The sequence below is a fragment of the Pongo pygmaeus genome, chromosome 3 (assembly GCF_028885625.2).
Source record: "Pongo pygmaeus isolate AG05252 chromosome 3, NHGRI_mPonPyg2-v2.0_pri, whole genome shotgun sequence".
In the NCBI taxonomy this organism is placed as follows: domain Eukaryota; kingdom Metazoa; phylum Chordata; class Mammalia; order Primates; family Hominidae; genus Pongo; species Pongo pygmaeus.
The window spans coordinates 80,254,477-80,264,700 of NC_072376.2; positions in this window are offsets into that span (position 1 = coordinate 80,254,477).

A 10,224-nucleotide genomic window follows, 5' to 3' on the forward strand; every position below is an offset into this window, starting at 1 on the left:
ACATGCTAGATCACCACAGTGTACTAAGTCTTTTCTCTGCCCCACGGCTCCTCCACTTGTATGCTCTATTCATAGAAACTCCCCACATCATCATGCTAACCAGCTCCCATCTAAACCTGGCCATGCTCTTACCTGAAGCTACAACTGCCCAAGACTCTACACTCTTCTGTGTGAATACTGTTCAAACCTTTCTTATACCTTTTCCAAACCTAAGAGACCAAACCCTTCTAGATGCCTCCTTTACTTGGTTTGTAGATGGCAGCTCCTTCCTACATCAAGGACACTGACATGTGGGCTATGCTATAGTGTCACCCCCCAACACTATTGAAGCCAATCTGTTCCTCCTAGGCACCACCTCCCAAAAGGCTGAACTCATTGCCCTCACTTGAGCTCTCACTCTCACTTCCGGAAAACAGATCAATATATTAAAATTCTCATTATGCGTTCCACGTAGTGCACTCACACTCATCCATCTGGAAAGAACGGGGTTTCCTAACTGCAAACAACTCTTCTGTCATAAGTGGCTCTCTCATCAGCAAGCTCCTTCAAGCTGCCAGGCTCCTGCAGAAAGTTGACATCATTCATTGCAGGGGCCACCAAACCCCAGATAATCCTAAATCAGCTGGAAATGTGCTAGCAGATCAGGCAGCCAAACAAGTAGCCCTACTACCCTTGCAAGGCCAGTTGCTGTCCCTGTCCTTGTTCTATCCTCTTTACTCCTCAGAAGAAAAGGACTTCCGAGCCCCAAACCTTCAAAAGCAAGGACCATGTTATGTCAAGGAAGGGTGCTTAGTTTTTCCTCACTCTCAAAGCCTTCCTCACCTCCAAAGCCTTCCTCACCTCCAAAGCCTCCACAACTCTTTCCATGTTGGTTACCAACCTCTCTTGCAACTTCTCTGCCCTATTCTCACTTGTCCTCACCTTTCCAGAAATGTTCAAGAAATTATCCAGTCCTGCTCTATCTGCCACTCAGTGTAACCCCAGGGCTCCCTCCAGCCGCCACCTTTTTCTACCCACCAAGCCTGGGGCCAGGTACCTGGGGAAGGTTGGCAAGTGGACTTCACTCATATGCCGCATGTTAAATGGCTCCACTATCTTCTAGTCCTTGTCTGTACTTTCTCTGGGTAGGTAGAAGTGTTCCCAACAACTTCAGAAGGTGCAAATATCATCACACAGACTCATCATGCATACATGCAATTCCCTGTTTCGGACTCCCAACATCCATCCAGTCTTATAACAGTCCTGCCTTCATCAGCCAAGTTACCCAAGGCATTTCTGCATCCTTAAGAATAAAGTAAGTTCTCCACACACCCTACAGGCCTCAATCTTCAGGCAAAGTTGAAAAAATTAACTCTGTCTTTAAAGCCCAACTCACCAAGCTGGCTCTAGAAACCCATCAGTTGTGGACAAAAAAATCTCCCTTTCACCCTCATGAGACTTTGCACAACACCAAAAGCACACTCTTTTTATAGTCCCTTTGAAATAATATATGGCCAAACTTTTGTCTTGGGGCCTCCACCCTTACCAGACTCTGAGCCACTCAGGAATTACCTCCCCTCCTTAATCCAGACATGGTCTTTCATTTGTGAAGCAGCAAATGAGGTCATGCCTCTCCCTGTCGACACCTCCTGGTCCTCTCAACATAACTGTCTTGCAGGCACAGACATGTTTCCAGACAATACAGATGGTGCTCCTGCTACAACGACATGGTGGATACCAACCTGTCTCTCAAGAATACCCCCAAAATTAAGTTTTTTTTCCAAGGTGCCCACTCCAACGCCTGTGTCATGCTTGAAGTAGTTATTGAGAAAGTCACCCCTTTTCCCTTTATTCTATAACCAAATAAACAGAGAGATTCTCCCTGGTGCCCGAAGGCTTGAAGGGATGAGTAACTCCTCCTCTCAGGCCCGGTTTCAAGATGCAAGGCCACTTGCATCAACAGCGTGCATCAGAAAGATAACAGAAGCAGGAAGAGAGCCAACTGGAAGACACCTACCCTGGCTGGAAGACACATACCCCTGAAGATCAAGAAACAGGCCATCTGGGTACTACATAGCAGTCACATCAGACTGGGACACTTACTGTTTACAGAGGACTATAAAACCCTTGTCCCATCCTCACTTGGGGCTGACGCCCTTTTAGGCCTCACCCCGCCTGCACCCAGGTGCTCATTAAAACAGCATGTTGCTCCACACCGCCTCTTGGTTTCTGTTGGCACCCTCTCAGGGTTTGAACCGATACAAGAACATTACAGGGGTAAAACTCCACCGTGAGAGGGACTTATCTAGCTGAACTTTGTAACAATTTGAACAGACAAGAAGCCTCATGGCTAGAAACTGGGGGAGGGCATGAATCCAGCTTGCAGACTTCACAGGCAGGGGAAGAACTAAAGTCCTTTTCTTTGCAGCTGGGAGGTGGAAAATCTCAGGCAAATATTCAAGTCCAACTCATCCTCCGGGAAAAAGACTCGGGACTGTTGCAGGGGACACGGTGGAAGTGAGAGTGGCCCTTCAGTGTGCATGGGAGCTGGGTTAGATCTGAGATTGCTGCCTTTCCCCCACTTCCCTGACGACCTCATGACTCAGCAGAGGCAGCCAAAATCCACCTAGGTACACAACTCCAGTGACCTCAGAATCTCAGCCCTATCCCCAGCAGCAGCCAAAACAAGGCCCACCCAAGGAGGGTCTGAGCTCAAACATGCCTAGACCTGCCCCCACCTGATGGTCCTTCCCTACCCGCCTGGTAGCAGAAGACAGAGGACCTACAATCTTGGGAGTTCTAGGGCCATGCCCACCACCAGTCCCTCTCCACACTGCTACAGCTGATGCTTTCTGGAAAGCACCACCTTCTGGCAGGAGGCCAACCAGCAGAAAATAGAGCATTAAGCCACCAAAGCTAAGGACCCCCACAGAGTCCTTTGCACCCTCCACCTGAACAGGCACTGGTATTCACAGCTGAGAGATCCATAGATATTTCATATCACAGGACTCTGCAGACAACCCCCAGTACAAACCTGGGGCTGGGTAGACTTGCTGGGTGGCTAGACCCAGAAGAGAGACAACAATCACTGTAGTTTGGCTCACAGGAAGCCACATCCACAAAAAAAGGGGAGAGTACCACAACAAGGGAACACACCATGGGACAAAAAAATCTGAACAACAGTCTTCAGCCCTAGATCTTCCCTCTGACAGAGCCTACACAAATGAGAAAGAACCAGAAAACCAACCCTGGGTATATGACAAAACAAAGCTCATTAATATCCCCCCCCCCCTCCAAATCACACTAGTTCACCAGTAATGGATCTAAACCAAGAAGTCCCTGATTTACCTGAAAAAGAATTCAGGAGGTTAGTTATGAAGCTAATCAGTGAGGGAACAGAGAAAGGCAAAGCCCAATGCAAGGAAATCCAAAACATAATACAAGAAGTGAAGAGAGAAATATTCAATGAAATAGATAGCTGAAAGACAAAACAATAAAAAATTCAGGAAACTTTGGACACACTTTCAGAAATGCAAAATGCCCAGGAAAGTCTCAGCAATAGAATTGAACAGATAGAAGAAAGAAATTCAGAGCTCAAAGACAAGGTCTCCAAATTAGCTTGTTCTAATAAAGAAAAAGAAAAAAGAAAAAGAAAATATGAACAAAGGCTCCAAGAAGTCTAGGATTATGTTAAATAACCAAATCTAAGAGTAATAGGTATTCCTGAGGAAGAAGACAATTCAAAAAGTTTGGAAACATATTTGGGGGAATAATTGAGAAAAACTTTCCCAGTCTTGCTAGAGACCTATACAAGAAGCACAAAGAACACCTGGGAAATTCATCAAAAAAAGATCTTCACCTAGGCACATTGTCATCATGTTATTCAAAGTTAAGATGAAGGAAAGAAGCTGGGCATAATGGCTCATGCCTGTAATCCCAGACCTGATCAGGTAGTCGGAGGTGGGTGGACAACCTGAGGTCAGGAGTTCGAGACCAGCCTGACCAACATGGAGAAACCCCATCTCTACTAAAAATACAAAACTTAGCTGGGTTAGGTGGCACATGCCTCTAATCCCAGCTACTCGGGAGGCTGAGTCAGGAGAATCACTTGAACCCAAGAGGTAGAGGTTGTGGTGAGCCAAGATGGTGCCGTTGCACTCTAACCTGGGCAACAAGAGTGAAACTCCGTCTCAAAAAAAAAAAAAAAAAGATGAAGGAAAGAATCTTAAGAGCTGTGAGAGAGAAGCACCAGGTAACCTATAAAGGACAACCTCTTTGATTAACAACAGATTTATCAGCAGAAACCCTATAAGCTAGAAAGGATTAGGGTCCTATCTTCAGCCTCTTCAAACAAAACAATTATCAGCCAAGAATTTTGTATCCAGTGAAACTAAGCATCATATGTGAAGGGAAGATAGCCATTTTCAGACAAACAAATGCTGAGAGAATTCACCATTACCAAGCTACCACTACAAGAACTGTTAAAGGAACTCTAAACTTGAAACAAATTCTGGAAATACATCAAAACAGAATATCTTTAAAACATAAATCACACAGTACCCAAAAGATCATTCAAGGCTGCTATGAACACCTTTATGCACATAAACTAGAAACTTAGAAGAGATGGATAAATTTCCGGAAAAATACAAGCCTCCTAACTTGAATCAGGAAGAATTAGATACACTGAACATACCAATAAGAAGCAGCAAGGTTGAAATGGTAATTTAAAAATTACCAACAACAAAAAGTCCAGGCCCAGATGGATTCACAGCAGAATTCTACCAGACGTTCAAAGAAGAATTGGCATCAATCCTTCTGACACTATTCCACAAGACAGAGAAAAGAGGAACCCTCCCTAATTCATTCTATGAAGCCAGCATCTCCCTAAAACCAAAACCAAAAAAGGACACAACCAAAAAAGAAAACTACAGATCTATATCCTTAGTGAACATAGATGCTAAAATCCTTAACAAGATACTAGCTAACCGAATCCAACAACATATCAAAAAGATAATCCACCATGATAACATGAGTTTTATACCAGGGATGCAGGGATGGTTTAACATACACAAGTCAATATATGTGATACATCACATAAACAGAATTAAAAACAAAAATCACATGATCATCTCAATAGATGCAGAGAAAGCATTTGACAAAATCTATCATCTGTTTATGGTTAAAACTCTCAGCAAAACTGACATACAAGGGAATACCATAATGTAATAAAAGCCGTCTATGACAAACCTACAACCAAGGTAATATTGAAAGGGGAAAAGTTGAAAGCATTCCATCTGAGAATGGGAAGAAGATAAAGATGCCCACTCTCACCACTCTTCTTCAACAGTACTAGAAATCCTAGCCAGAGCAATCAGAAAAGAGAAAGAAATAAAGGACGTCCAAATCAGTAAAGAAGAAGTCAAATTGTCCGTGTTTGCTAATATCATTGTTTACCTTGAAAATCCTAAGGACTCCTCCAGAAAGCACCTAGAACTGATAAAGGAATTCCACAAAGTGTCCGGATGCAAGATTAATGTACACAAATTAGTAGATCTTCTATACACCAAAGGTGACCAAGCAGAGAGTCAAATCAAGAACTCAACCACTTTTACAATAGCTGCAAAAAAGTAAAGTAAAATAAAATACTTAGGAATATACTTAACAAAGGAGTCAAAAGACCTGTCTACAAGGAAAACTACAAATTGCTGCTGAAAGAAATCATAGATGACAAAAAGAGATGGAAAAACATCCCATGCTCATGGATGGGTAGAATCAATATTGTGAAAATGACCATACTGCCAAAAGCAATCTACAAATTCAATGCAATCCCCATAAAAATATCACGATCATTCTTCACAGAGTTAGAACAAACAATTCTAAAATTCATATGGAACCAAAAAAGAGCCCACATAGCCAAAGCAAGACTAAGCAAAAAGAACAAATCTGGAGCCATCACACTACTTGATATCAAACTATACTGTAGGGCCATAGTCACCAAAACAGAGTGGTACTGGTATAAAAACAGGCATATAGATGAATGGAACAGAATAGAGAACCCAGAAATAAACCCAAATACTTACAGCCAACTGATATTTGATGAAGTAAACAGAAACACAAAGTGGGGAAAGGACACCCTTTTCAACACATGGTACTGGAATAATTGGCTAGCCACATGTAGGAGAATGAAACTGGATTCTTATCTCTCACCTTATACAACAATCACCTCAAAATGGATTAAAGACTTAAACCTAAGACCTGAAACTGTAACTCTAGAAGGTAACATCGGAAAAACCCTTCTAGACGTTGGCTTAGGCAAGGATTTCATGACCAAAAACCCAAAAGCAAATGCAATAAAACCAATGATAAATAGCTGGGACCTAATTAAACTAACTTTTGCACAGCAAAAGGAGCAGTCAGCAGAGTAAACAGATAACCCACAGAATGGGAGAAAATCTTCTCAATCTATACATCTGACAAAGTACTAATATCCAGGATCTACAACGAATTCAAACAAATCAGTAAGAAAAAAAAAAAAACAATCCCAACAAAAAGCAGGCTAAGGACATGAATAGACAATTCTCAAAATAAGTATACAAATGGCCAAGAAACATATGAAAAAAGTGCTCGACATCACTAATGATCAGGGACATGTAAATCAAAACCACAATGTGATACTACCTTACTCCTTCAAGAATGGCCATAGTAAAAAAATCAAAATACAGTAGATGTTGGCATGGATGCAGTAATCAGGGAACACTTCTACACTGCTGGTGCGAATGTAAACTAGTACAGCCACTATGGAAAACAGTGTGGTGATTCCTTAAATAACTAAAAGTAGAACTACCATTTGATCTGGCAATCCCACTTTTTGGTATTTACCCAGAGGAAAAGAAGTCATTATTCAAAAAAGATACTTGCACATGCATGTTTATAGTAGCACAATTCACAACTGCAAAATTATGGAACCAACCCATATGTCCATCAGTCATTGAATGGATAAACAAGCTGGTATATCCATATGATGGAATATTATTCAGCCATAAAAATTAATGAATTAGTAGCATTTGCAATGACCTGGATGAGATTGGAGACTATTATTCTAAGTGAAATAACTCAGGAGTGGAAAACCAAACATCATATGTTCTCAGTGATAATGTGGGAGCTAAGCTATGAGGACACAAAGGCATAAGAGTGTTACAATGGACTTTGGGGACTTGAGCGGAAGAGTGGGAGGGAGCAAGGGATAAAAGACAACATATGTGGTACAGTATATACTGCTTGGGTGATGGGTGCACCAGGTTTACACAAATCACCACTAAAGAACTTATGTAACCAAATACCACCTGCACCCCAAAAACCTTATTTATGGAAAAATAAAAAATTTAAACAAATGAAATCATACAGTATATAGTCTTTTGTGAGTGGCTTCTTGTGCTTAGCATAATGTATTAAAGGTTCACCCATGGAATAGTGTATATAAGGACTTCATTTCTTTCTATTGTCAAATAGTACTCCAAAGTGCATATATACTCCAAAGTGCATATATACTCATTTTATTTGTTCATTTATCAGTTGATAGACATTGATTTTTCCCATTTTTGATGATTATGAATAATATTGATTAACATTTATGTACAAGATTTCTGTGGACATATTTTTATTTCTCTTTGGTGTATATCTAGAAGTGGAATTACTAGATTCCATGGTAAATGTATATGTAAGCTTTTGAGGAATTGCTAACTGTTTTTCATAGTGGCTGAATTATTTTCCATTCTCATCACCAATGCATGATGGCTTTAATGTCTCCATAACCTTGTCAATGGTTGTCATCCTATGTTTTTTGACTACAGCCGGGTGTGAGTGAAGTGATATCTTATTATGATTTATGTTTCCTTCATATCTAACAATGATGAGCATTCTTACGTGTTAATTAGCCATTATATATTTTCTTAGAAAAATTTCTATTTTGATGCTTTGCCCATTTTGATTATTTGTCTTCCTTTTATGGACTTATATATTTAATATATTTTTGATATAAGTCCCTTGTCACATATATGATATCCTAGTATATTATCTTATTTTTTGGGTTGTCTTTTTACTTTCTTAATGATGTCCGTTGAAACACAAAAATATTAATTTTGATGAAATCCTATGAATCAACTTGAATTGGGTCACTTTTATTTTTAGTGTCATATCTACCAAACTATCCCCAAATGCAAAATCATGGACATTAGCCCCCATGTTTCATTATTAGAGTTTTACAGTTCTATTGCTTACATTTAGCTTTTAACTTATTTTGAGTTCATTTTTGTAAGTGGTTTGAGGTAGGGGGCCAAACTCTACTATTTTTTATATGGATAATCAGTTTTCTCAATTACATTTGTTGAATAATCTATTCTTTGACCCATTAAATTGGGCACATTGGTCAAAAACCATAAATGCATGAGTATATTCCTAGATTCCAAAATCTATTACACTGATTTATATGCCTACCTTATGTCTGTATCACACTCTCTTGATTATTGTCTATTGGTATTTGTCTTTAAAAGCAGAAAGTGTAAGTTTTCCAACTTTGTTTTTTATTTTAAATTGTTTCAGCTATTTCTTTTTTTTCTTCTAGCTTTTTTTTTTTTTTTATTTAAAGGCAGAGGTCTCACTACATTTCCCAGGCTGAACTAGAAGTCCTGGGCTCAAGCAATCCATGAATTTCAGCCACCTGAGTAGCTGGGGCTACAGGTGCATGCCACTACATCTAAATTGTTTCAGTTATTACTGTCTCCTACATATCTACATACATTTCAGAATCAGCTAGTCAATTTATGCAAGAAGTTATCTGGGATTTTAATAGGGATTGAATTGAATCTGCATAACAATTCGGAGAGTAGAGTATGGGCATTGTCACAATATTAAGTGTTTCAATACATGAGTATAAGATGCCTGTTCATTTATTTAGATATCATTTAATTTATTTCCATAATGTTTTGTAGATTTCACAGGGCAAGTTTTACTCTCCTTTTTGTTAAATTTATTCATGGCCAGGCATGGTGACTCATATCTGTAATCCCAGCACTTTGGGAGGCCAAGGCAGATCACAAGGTCAGGGGTTCGAGATCAGCCTCACCTACATGGTGAAACCCCATCACTACTAAAAATACAAAAATTAGCCAGGTGTGGTGGTGCATGCCTGTAACCCTAGCTACTCAGGAGGCCAAGGCAGGAGAATTGCTTGAACCCAGGAGGTGAAGGTTACAGTGAGCTGAGATCATACCACTGCACTCCAGCCTGGGCTACAGAGTGAGACTCCATCTCAAAAAAAAAAAAAAAAAGAAAAAAAATTATTCATGAATTGTATTTTTGTGCTATTTTAGTTGTGATGGCTTTAATTGTTATTTTAGCCTAAATTTTTATTGCAATTAGGGAGAAATAACTTTTTTGTTTATTGATCCTATATCCTAAAACCTTGCTTTATTGGTTTATTGCTCTAATATTTTTCTAGTGGATTTGTAAATATTTACTATTATAACATTATGACAAAAGCCAATAAAGATAGCTTAACTTGTTTATTTCTAGTATGGAGTCTTTTATTCTTTCATTTTTTAAACCAATTTATGTTATCTAGAACCTCCAATACAATGTTGAATGGAAGTGAGAAGAGCCAATTTAGTCCTTCTCCATTAAGTGCGGTGTCAGTGTGTGTTTTATTTATAGATGCTATTTGTCAGTTTAAGAATGTTTCTGAAAGGTATTGCATTAATCACATGATTTTTTCTGCCTTTATTAAAACGATTATGCGGTTATTGTCCTTATTCTAATGATATTATATATTAATCAGTTTTTTCAGATGTTAAAGTTACTTTGCATTTCTGGAATAAAATTCCCTTCTGTATGTCCAAAGCTTTTTGCACATGCTAGGATTCTGTTTGCTAGTGTGAAAGAAAAATAAAGAATCAAGGTCCTAAAGTCACTATGCCAAAGGGAAAAAAGTTTAGCTTGGGAACTGAGTCACGCCAACTGTCAGAGGCATTCTAACCAGAGTGATTCCACCTTGAATAAGTCCGACAAGGTCAAACCTGCCGGGTTACTTTCCCAGGGGATTGAGCACTCTTGGTTACAAGATACTCATGGTTGAGGGAATGAGTTAGTGATGATAATTAACTAAATAACTTATGAACTTATGAAAATGTCCCAATAGTTTGAAAACAAAAACTTCTTAATTTAAGAATTAGTTTTGCTTTAAAAAACTAG